A 10952-nucleotide genomic window follows, 5' to 3' on the forward strand; every position below is an offset into this window, starting at 1 on the left:
AAAGAATGACCAGAGAAAGAGAGGGAGATTCAACTAACCGTATGAGGAGGGGGAAGGAGGGGAGAGGAAACGGAACTATTCTGTCCAAAACAAGATGAAAACCAAACAAAATAAACCTTCAGATGGACCCTCCTGATTCTGCTACCATTCACTGCTGAAGAGCAAAAAAAAAGTAAAAACTATTGACTAGATTGTTCATTCTAGCCATAAACTCAACTGGATTAAAGTCTGCGTGGAAGGAATTTTGTAAAGAAAAAAAAAATTTAAAAAAATTTTCCAATGTAGCAAAAAAAAAAAACTTTAAAAAAACAAAAATGAAAAAAAAAAAAGACAAAGCGGGAGGATTCTAGCCTTTTGTAATATCCATATTGCACACTAGGACTATAAGCCATTGCTAGCTCATTTTGAATTTTAAATGTGTAATTTTTTTTGTTTTGTTGTTGTTTTTTTTCTTTCCGTGGGGGAGGGGGGGGAAATAAATGCTTGAACCACCAATGCTCTTTTTAATGTTTTATAAATATGTATGTGTATATATATAAATATAAAAATAATATGTATGCACATATATATGTGTGTGTGTATATATCTATATGTATATACATATATATAGATATATAGATATATATATAGGTTTTGAGACAAAAATGCAGAAAGTGAAAAAAAAAAACACCCTAAACAGGATGGTGTGCTCTGATTTACTTGAATCTGGTCTCTTCAGCACCTGCGTTATTAAGAACTGAATATTTTTCCACTTGAATTTAGTGCTATTAGAAATTTAATATATGTGTTTTATTTATTTGATTTTTTTTTTTTGCATGACTGATGCAAGGTTTGACATTTTCACTCAATAAAAACTGGAAAAAAAACCCCAAAGTTTTAAGTGAGCAAGTTGTCTTCTTGATTGAGGAGGTGTTTTATTTTTTTAAGAGCTAACAAGTCATGGAGCAGTTTGGATCTTTTAAAGCACTGCAGTCCCAGTAATGGCCCTGCACCCATTTCAACAGCCACTGTTTCAGCACTGGTACTAAGGTCTCAGGCTTTTGAAGCAGCACTATAGTTTTATCTCAAGTGCTCGTCAGGGCCCCTGACAGAAGGGATAGTTAAATCTCCACGATTTGCTCAACTGGGACCTGGAATTAGAGATGTGACTGCTCACATCTTGACTTTTCTCTTCCTACTTTGGCCCACAAACTCAGGGTGGTGGATTGGGATCCGTGGTGGAGCTGTGCTTGTTGTCACCCACGTGAAACCTCACAGTGACATCCAAAGTCCACTAAATCACTAGATGTTCCGACTGTCACCCTAACAAAAGAGCGACGCGGAGCATGAATCAAACAGCCTGTCCGCGTAGAAGGGGTGGGGGCTAATAAATCTACTCATGTCCACTAAAATTCAATTTTGAAGCCAGATACTTTGACAGAATCCAAAAAGCTGTATGCCGCTTATTGAAAGACGTGAAAGAAAGCATTCCTTACCCGGCCACTCCATAGCTTTCTCCTGCTGCAGAAACTCCTATACACCACGCGCTTGCGAAGTGCGGTGACTGCCATCTGGGATGAGAAAGTCTTCCAGGCAAGAGGGTGTCCTGACAGCCACAGCGCGCCGCAGCACCGCCCCGGTATAGGATCCAGCAGTCCTGAGTGCTGATGGTAAAGGAACAACAGATTAGATCAAACCACTGCATGCTCAATACAGCTTGTCCCCACCATTCTCCTATCCAGGACTCATCCCAGGCGTGGGCACTTCCACACCGGAGGTGGGTCTAGAACAGGCTTTCATCACCAGCATCCCTGCGCAGAACGAGGCAGGTGGGGAGAGGCAGTAGATGCCATTGTAGGAGGCAGTAAGCAAGTTACTTTGAAAAAAGGGCAGGAAGTGTGTGTTCACAGCACTTCTCGTGCTCTAAAGCGGGAACAACGAGCCCCTGAGTACTCACCCCTCGGTGGAAGACCATTGGAGCACCCACTGTAGCACTCCCTGTGGAAACTGGTGCATATATCGAGACATAACTGCACAAGAGCTGCCTCTGTGCTGCCTCCCCTATGCCCCCACCTTGCCTGAAGTTGTTCTTTCACTGGTGAGGCACCAAGACTGCACACAGACTGGCACACGTCCAGCTGCCTTCCTGACAAGGCCGGGCTTGAGTACCCTGGAATTGCAACTGGTTCTGCACCAGTGGCAGGTATTGGGGTGTCTGTGTATCTGTCCCTGCTCAGTGGCCATCACGGCTGCTGCAGTGCCAGGTGAACTGCTCCTAAATGCTGGCCTGGCACGAAACACTACTCTGATGCCTGTCCTGCCAAAGTGCTGTTGAGGATGGGGGCAAAAGCAACGTCAAAGTTGCTGTTTTACCCAAAGGCAGCAAAGAAAACCCCTCCCGTGTGGCTCCTCCCTCCCAGCTCGAAGCAGCTGGGCGTTTGCTCCTCTGCTGCCTGCCCGAGAACCCAGGAGCAGCAAAGTGGCGCCTGCCAAGCCCGATGCACTGGCAGCAGCTGCCTGCTTATTAGCAGCGAGGATTAGACCCCTCTCTCTTTCAAAGCCCCTTGTTGCTCTGCTGCAGCTCCCAGCCATCCTGTTTTCAGATGTCATTATCTGAACACGCTCCTAATCCGACCTTGGAGCTCAGGGGTCGGTTCTCACTGCAGCTCTGCCCACAGCACACAGGATGTTTACGGGACTGTGTTTCCAGGGAGGGGGGACGGGGACGTGAATGACACCACTCACTGCTCGAGAGCCCTTGCTGGAACCTGCCTGCTCTCTGTGGAACGCTGACGGCACTTCATAAAGGAATGACCGAGTCATGGGAGAAGCTGCAAGTTGAACGAATCAAAGCCTCACTATTGCATCCATTCCAAATCCTTGCGAGTGGTAAACTGCAGCTCTGCAGCCAGCCCTTGCAGCTGGTGAGCCACGGAAAGCAGCAGCCACCCAGCGAGGCTGCTTCTCCCGCAGTCACGGCAATAACCAGGCGGTTGCTGCTGCTATTACACTTGGATTACACGCAGCGTCCCCCGTAACAGCATTTTTTTGTGACTGCAGGACTGTACAGTTACACACACAGCCACAAAAAGACACTGCCTGGTTTACATAAGACATTAGGTACCAACTTTTCAGCACACTACCAAGTCTTCTGCAGCACCCACCACCACAGGCACCCACAGCCCTGGCACCAGCCCAAACAGAGGAGCACTGCTCTCCCCTTTCCGAACAATTCAAGACTTTAAACCAACAGAGGCAGCAAAAATTTGGTTGCCTCAAATACAAAGAAGCAGCATTCACGGTATTGTAGCTCACAGAATGGGAGATGAGATGGTTCTGCTGCTGCTTCCAGTCATCCTGATTTTTAGACATCGTTCACCAAACACGCCTAGTCCAGTCCTATCACATGGACACCTGTCCTTGCTGGAGCCATAAGGGCAAACAAGGACAGAAATAAAGAGAGTAGTTTATCAGTGTTGGCTGAAAATTAAGGTAATAGCCATCACGGTGGCTTAGAAAGACCATCATTGCTATTCATCCAAGCACTTCTCACAGTCTAGCAAGTGTATTTTTCGGGATTACTAGGAAAATAATACTTTGGGTTACATCTCTCTTTATGTCCCAGATCTACAAGGAACAGTTCTCATACTGTGGTAGGCATTCATTTAATTTGCAGGAATCTTTCTTACAAGCTCTTATCAGCTCCCAACTTAACTCCCCTTTAGTCAAGCAGCCATCTCACAGGGAGCTGCGAAGGCCATGAGGAGCAATCGGTGTAGGGCGGCCAGCGGTCGTCTCTGAGCCACACCATTAGGTGTGCAGAGCTGGTGTGCACATGCCCAACAAAATACTCCTCATAGCTTGCTCATAGCATAGAATGCAGTAAAGCATGTCTGACTCCGGGAGGATATTTACTCTAGTAGCACAATGCCTCCTACACCCGGACAGAAGGAAATCAGAATTGTGATGCTTACTGGTACAGAGGAAAAGCAGCTGTTATGACGCACAACACATACTGGGCATAACTTGCAGCTTGCAAGGACCAGTGCTCAACACTGGCTTCCTAATGCAGAATGACATTAAGAAAGACCTGGAGTCTTGCTAGGGAAATAGGTTTGTTAAATAAGCCCGTCTTTATACCTCTAGATTAGCAAATCAGATTTGGAACTAAGCAGGATTTTAGCATAGAAGAGCAGTGGTCAAGTCCCTGGGTATGAGTGTGGCTGAGAGGGCCACAGAAGCCCAGTTTCAAGGGAATCCACAGGGCAGAAAGGGGAACTACACGTGTGCTGCTGCAGCTTTCGAAGAACCTACTGTTGAGAAAATAGGGCATGCCTCTGATCGAGTGGCAGGACTGGAGACCCCTAGCTCTCTTAGAAGACTAGCAAGAGTTATTCCAATGCATTCTCCTCTCCGCAACGGAACAAGAGGCTAGAAGTAGAAACTTTGACAAAACACAGACACAAAAGGGGAAAAAACATTCACACAACAGAGAAAAAAAAAAAAATGGATGCAGCTTTTGGTACTGCCCATGTTGCTCAGGTATGGCAGCTAAGATGGAAACCAGCCATTAACGGATCACAACTAGCTAATAGATAACAAATGCCTTGAGAATGCCTGCAGAAAATACTTTCACTGGGCATTGGGTATAATAACACGAAGCAAGAGAGAAGTATTATGACACACAAGTGAAGAAGAGAGTGTCAACCAAATGTTTAAAGCTAAGACTTTCACTTGACCTCTAAAATTTCCTCCACAGTTCTGCAGAAGCCCTTTCCAAGAAGTAAAGTTCTGAACCAACAGTCCTGCTACATGGTACTCACAGGCTGCATCAACTGCTTGTTGTCACGGCTGGGCTGTTGCACACAGGCACAAAATTGTGTTCCCAAACCTGCAGGTGCCTTTTTAAAGACCATGGGAAGCCCTTTTAAAGAAGCAGCTCTTGGGGAAAGGGAAGGAGAAGAGCTATAATATAAAAATATATACAAATATCCTCCCCAAATCTGCATGCAATCTGCATAAAAGACTGAAGCTTTCAAACACGACAATAAAATCTCACATCATCTGCGAGGGGAACATGAACTTTAAAAGATTTCTCTAAAAGTCTACGAGCAGCTTGTACCTATTCCAAACAAAAAAAAAAGCATGTGGATTGTTGGGAATGTTTTTGGAGTTTCACATGCGCGCACACACACACACAAATAAATAAATAATTTCTGTCTTTCTCTACAAATCAAGGCAGAACTTAGTTTAATATGACCAAACTTGGAAAGAGTAAGAGCATGCATGAATAGATCTGTACACAAGACTCGCACACGCATAGCTACAGCAAAATATAAGGTTTGCCTTACACTCGTGTGGGGACAAAAAAGTATGCCAGTTTGGGTGAAAGCACGCACTTGCATAGGAAGGAACTGCATGTGTGATATTTACCATGCCTGATATATTTTATGGGCATCTATAAAAAGGTAAGGATAGCCAAGATGCTTTTGAGTCCCTCTGTTGCAGACACTATTACGTAGAAATCCAACATTCAGGTAGGAAGCCCCCGCTTTTGGGGTCCTTGTCTGCTCTCCTTGAAGAAACTTCACCAGTACCTGAAGGCTGACACCACCTAACTCTGGAGGCAACAATCCCTACCAAGGGGGTGAGGGCAAAGAGGGGAGAAAGGCATGAACAGCATTTGTAGGTACAGTGGGTGTTAGAAGTTCTGCACGCCAGCCCTGGGGCAAGAGTGGGCTCACTGGAGTCCTACCACGCACCTTCCCTTACCAGGGACGTCTGCTCAGAAGAGAAGAACGTGGCCTCTCCAGAGGCAGATCCCTCCATCTCACCCAGGGCAGTCAGTGCCCCTGAAGTGCCCCAGACCCATCCTGGCTGAGGAGGGGTGGCCAACAAAGAGGCAGCTCCCCTCCTTCCTTTTTCTCTTTTTTTGGCAGGGAAACTCTTAAACAAACAAATGAAGAAACACTGAGGATTTAAGTAAACAGTCAAAGATTTATCTGACAGGCAGACTGAGCCTTTCCCTGCCCCCTTCCCTTCCCACAGGGCAGGGTGCTGCCTTGTGCTCCTGCTGGGAAGCCAGAGGAGCCCTTGCTGTCACCAGCAGCCCCCAGGACCCTCTGGTGATCCCAGGCCACAGCCAAGCTCTGCCTAAACATCAGAGCTCCACAGTCTGAAACATTAAAGAGGATAAACCGAGAAATCTACTGTTGATATTGTCAGAGGGCAGGAAGCAAAGAATAGTTCGTGGACATAGGAAAGCTGCAGGAATTTAGCACAGTCTTTTGTGTATGGATGTACCAGTTGAAGCTCCTTAAGTAACGCAAATCTCTTCAAAGGGATGGAAGAATGTCCACCCAAGATGTTGCTCTGGTTTAATTAAATCAGTTAAAGAAAGAAATTTTAGAGAGGTTTTACTCTAGCTCCACACAGATGAAACCTCAGTACTAGCTTACAGAAGCAGAGGGATAAAGTTGGAAGCAGCCCGTTTCTGAAGTTTTAGGAAGAAAAAGGGAAAAGCATGAGGCATCAGGAGACAGGCAGGCATGACGACGGCTGAAAACCAACAAGGGAGATGCTGCACAAAACAGACCTGCCAAGCAGACAAAGTGACTGAGAGACAGACAAGCGGGCTGGCGAGGGGCACCAAAAGAAAAATGGGCAACAAATAAACCAGTTGTACTTGTAGATCCTCTGCATCAGCCCTATCCAGCCAATCACCTTCCCTCTCAGGAGACACAGTCCCAAAGAAAAGCAAGTATTTTACCTAAACCAGAAAAAAATACAATGTCAAATTGTCAAATCCCTCCACACTCCTCTTCAGGCATGTTCTTGCAGCCAGCACCATAGAATATCTCTCATTATTTGCACAAATATAGAAGAAAAAAAAAAGATCCTGAAGGTTTAAATCCTTCAGCAGATGCAGAAAAGGGCTTGGTGGGAAAACAGGGGTGATGTTCTAAGATGCTCCATCTTGTAAGTAACCCTGAGCAGTCCTTGCAAAGCATTTGGGGAGATTTTTAGTCTGAAAGACACTTTACAAAAATAAATTGTAATTGAGTTTAATAATCTTCTCCTTTTCAGAAAGGGCCTGACAGATGCTGCCTAGTGCTCACTTCTGCCCCATTTCAAATATTTTTACCTTATTTGGATGAAATATATTATTTTTCTAATGAAAGGAGGTTGTGGTTGGTTTTTTTTTTTTTCCAAAGAGCTGGTTTTCCCTTCGTCCAGCTGGTGCCTTTATTAGGTTAGTGCTTGCTCCCTTTTGGGGATGGGATTGTTTTTTTCCCTGAGCTGGGAGAGACCATGCCAGCCCCTCAATCTGCAAGTGCACAGTTCAGAGCTTCTGCTGCACAGCAAATGGAGGAGTTGGGCCCTGCCCTCCCTTTTCCTTGATACCCCAAAACTCACCTTAGTACATTTCCATTATTTTATTTAATTTTTTGGGAGTGTACATAGTGGGAAGAGCCAGCCTTTCATCAGCACAATAGGTGGACACAGCTTTAAAGATGCCTACAGAGGCTGACTCCTGAGGAAGCAGCATAGTCTGGGAATAAGACAATAAAAGGGAAAATGAAGAAAGCTAGAAGCTCTCTCCTGTGCCCTTAGGTAAATAATTTCCAACATTTCACCTCTCAGCATCCCTTTATTTATGTTTTCAATCCCTGGAGGCCAAGCCCCTCTCTCACTTTGCACCTGCATACTACAAGCTGGAAGACTCTCAGCGCAACCTTAACATCAGTTTTTGGTGTGCAGGGTCACCACCACATGCAATTTGTGCTTAACATAAAGCACCACCACACAGAAGGGACTTTCCAAAGCTTGGAAAAGCTCTTGTCAAAGCCCTTGGGAAACACTTACGTGCTCCACAACCTGCTGGGTGTGGAGGGTCTAGTCAAGCAGGGAGACCTTAATTTTTAACACAACAGGTTTGCAACAAAAAGCTACTCTGAACCTGCTGTCTAGCCTTTGTTTTTCCCAAGCATGACACTGCCTCACCAAAGGAAAAGCAAAGGCAGCCTCCGTTTCTGTAGCAGGCACTGCAAATGAAAGCAACCCAGTAGACACAGACTGGGTTTTCCTACAGCACCTTCCCTGCCCCAGGCAGCAGCCCAGAATATATCACGCTTCCTTCCACCAGTATGCATCAGGATAGACCCTCTGGCAACCCTGCTAACAAACCCCAGACCAGGGTGAGGCAGCCACTGGAAACGCAGCCAGTTCCCCCACTCCTGATGACAAAAGCAAGAGAGAACATAGTTATTAAAAAGCACTTACTTGCCAGAAGAACCTGAGTTGCAGAAAGCAAAAGCCAAGTCTAAGCCATCCGTCTCCAAGCAGGGCAAGCTGGCTGACCAAGGCAGGCTGCTCCTGGAGGACAGGGCAGCTCGTCTACCCCAGCTGTGCAGCCCAGGCTGTTAGGGAACAGTGGCTGCAGCTGGGCAGCTTTGCCCTCACCCAAAGCACAGCCAGCAGCGGGGGCTGGGGGGCTCGCTCCAGGGCACAGCAGTTCATGGGGGCTGGGCGTTTTGTGCCAGCTGCAGGACCCAGCATGAAATCTGCTTCCCAAAGTTGACTTTCTCTGCAACTTGTCTTTGTCACATCTTTGTATTTACCAGCCAGTATTTTTTACCATCACATGTGGAAACTGAGGCACACTTAGAAGTAAAATACTTTGCAAAGCGTTATGCAGGAAAGCAGCAAGATCACAAGGGATCCTACAGTCCATCCTCTTTCTTCTGATCCCAAACACTGTTAGGTTACACCCCCAACACACAAAAGGCAATAAAGAAAAAAAGCACATAGGACTTATTTGTAACACCTGGAGGTGAGGAAGGTTGGACAAAGATGATCAGGAGACATCATCTCTCTTAACCCTTTCCCACTTTGTCACATATTTTGAGTTCCCCACGTTTCCCTTGCACCTATTGAAAAGGGAACTTTCCTAACCTCAAGTTAGTGGAAAGCAGCCTGATACCATTTCCTCGAGGAGAGAGAGCACAGGCTCACGGGTTTTCACTGCAACGTGCTCAAATGACAGTGTTCAGAGGGAGCTCCCTTCACCCGCTTTCTGTATGCTCTCAGGGACCTATAGAACCCATGTCACGAACCCACTGAACTCACCAACCGGGCTGCTGTTATTCTTCTTCCTGTGTCAAAACAAAGGCTGATGACACAGTAAACCAGAGTGCTTGAACAAGCCAGATGGTGGGTAACTGCTGCTGCTGTCTGTCTTGTTCTGCAGAAAAAAGGTTCACTACCTGGTCATCTTTCAGCTAATATGATGCCATTCTCAGTGCCTACTGGCCAGTGGGCTAATCATTTCACAGGGCAGCTGATCTAAGAAGTTTGTTTCTAGCAAAAAAAAAAAAAAGAAAAAGAAAAAAAATTACAAGTTAGCAGTCAGGCTACACGGTTCATTAAGGAGCAAAATACTTACCCTACAACTGTAACTATGCTGGAAAGACAAGGAACATGAGACAGAGGAATAAAACTCATGATTCATGACAATACCTGCTGGTAGGAAGGTCTGGCTTCTTCCAAATTCTCTGCTGGTGGGTTGGATCTCTTCAACAAAGTACACAAACACCCCAGCAGCAGTCAGAGGCCCAGAGTTAGATTTTGTGAGCAACAGCAGCTATGATGGAGTTTTCTGGGATTCATCAGCTTGGGGAAAGGAAAAACCGTGACCTATTGAATTGGTAAAGGTTGTAAAAAGCAAAAACGAAGGGAGGGAAAAGGGCAGCTGAAGAAAACTGTCTTTAACTCTGCACCAGAAATCTCGAGGTAAATGAACTGAACACTGGCAACATGGAGGGAAAGGGGGGAAAAATGAACCCGCAGGGATGCTTGCACTGTAAACCTCGTAAGTCACTCTGCGAGGCACATACCTCAGCAACATATTTTCCACATTTCACCAACTGCTGTTGTCCAGGCACTTTCTATTTTCAAAACCTTCTATGTATATAAAATGTACACAGGCAGGACAATACTTTTTCATCACATCCCTGCATTCAGTCGTGTTTTCTTTTCACAAGGATTCTTGGCTTGGAGAAATGAGAAGTGCCATCTCTTAAGAAAAGCCTTTCCTTTTAAACACTTTCAAATTTGCCCTGTTTTAGCTAAACGTGACGTTCTTTGTGAACGTTAAACAGTGGAGAGGGAGAGAGGGAGAGAGAGACACACACACTCTCACTCACTCCTGGGGAAGATATTCGTCCATTTAAGGAATGAGAAATCATCACATTCAGCAGCAGGTCTAAATACAGTAATATGAAGGTCCCTTTCGCTCCCCCTGAGCAGGAAAATGTCACTGTGTACCAGACACCCAAATACTCAGGAATCAAGTAAATCCCTCATTTTTAAGAAGGGAGCCAAACTCTTCTGTTGAGCAAGGATGGGACTGCGGTAGCTCCCAATCACTTGCTGTACGCCGGAACGCTTCTTCCGATGGCCTCTGCACTGACATGGCAGGGCCAGAGCAGTCATGGGATACGGCACAGCATTCCCTGCTGGCAGATAAGAGCAAGGGGCCGTGGGATATCTCACCCTCTCCCTTCAGCACCTCCTGCTGCCAGGGCTGGAAAGGAGCGGGATGCTGCATTCTGCACCCTGCAGAGCCTCCTGCTGGGAGCCAAGGAAATGGAATGGCTGGCATTGTACTCGCGGGAGGATACACCCATCTCACCCTCCGCAACATCGGAGGCAACAGAGCATTACAGTGCTGTTGGAGCTGTTTATAGCATACCTCGTGTTGCACTTGCACCGTTCCCTACACTGCCTCCTGCTGATATATTGGAGCAACCAGAAAATCAACCCTAAACGGCCTCCAGAAAACATTTCAGGAGGACTAAATTTCTGTAACAGTCCCTTTCCCCTCCCTTTACCACCCTGCATGCATATTTCTCCCCAAAATAAGAGCCACAGTAATCCAGTAACAGCCTGGTGTTAAATAGTGGTAACTCATA

This window comes from Tauraco erythrolophus, chromosome 23 (genome assembly GCF_009769465.1).
Source record: "Tauraco erythrolophus isolate bTauEry1 chromosome 23, bTauEry1.pri, whole genome shotgun sequence".
NCBI lineage: Eukaryota > Metazoa > Chordata > Aves > Musophagiformes > Musophagidae > Tauraco > Tauraco erythrolophus.